At 47.2% G+C, this 360-nt stretch overlaps 1 protein-coding gene across 1 annotated transcript in view; it reads left to right on the top strand.

The window, feature by feature from the left end:
- The window catches only part of LOC119590634, a gene marked incomplete at its 5' end in the record, with an annotated part of 133,180 nt that overhangs the window by 20,568 nt on the left and 112,252 nt on the right, over positions 1–360 (top strand).

The following is a 360-nucleotide window of genomic DNA, read 5'->3' as shown; positions in this document are numbered from 1 at the left end:
AAACGGTCTTTTCCGCCTCCGCCTGGCCCTCCCTCTACTTCCAGCTCCATCACCCGCATAGTTGTTACCTTTCTTAGTGTGAAAACCACAGTAACCTTACCTCCTGATTTTCTCGTTCACTACCATTCCTATCGCTCGCTATCGCTCTTATCCTCTCATTCACTGATTTCTTTTCGTTCTCAGTCTCTCCTTGCATTCATCTCCAGCTTTCTAATCTCCGCCACATCCCTTCCGCTTCTTTGAGATTTCCTGATTGGCCAAGTTTCCGATCCATGTTTCATCTCAAGTCCTGATGCCGCTTTATAGTCCTTTCCTTTTACTCTCGCACTTATCCTCCCGTCGCATAAACCTCCCGAAACA

This window comes from Penaeus monodon, chromosome 27, assembly GCF_015228065.2.
Source record: "Penaeus monodon isolate SGIC_2016 chromosome 27, NSTDA_Pmon_1, whole genome shotgun sequence".
NCBI lineage: Eukaryota > Metazoa > Arthropoda > Malacostraca > Decapoda > Penaeidae > Penaeus > Penaeus monodon.
Note: the sequence above shows the minus strand (reverse complement) of the source record. Positions and strands in the feature narration are given on the sequence as shown.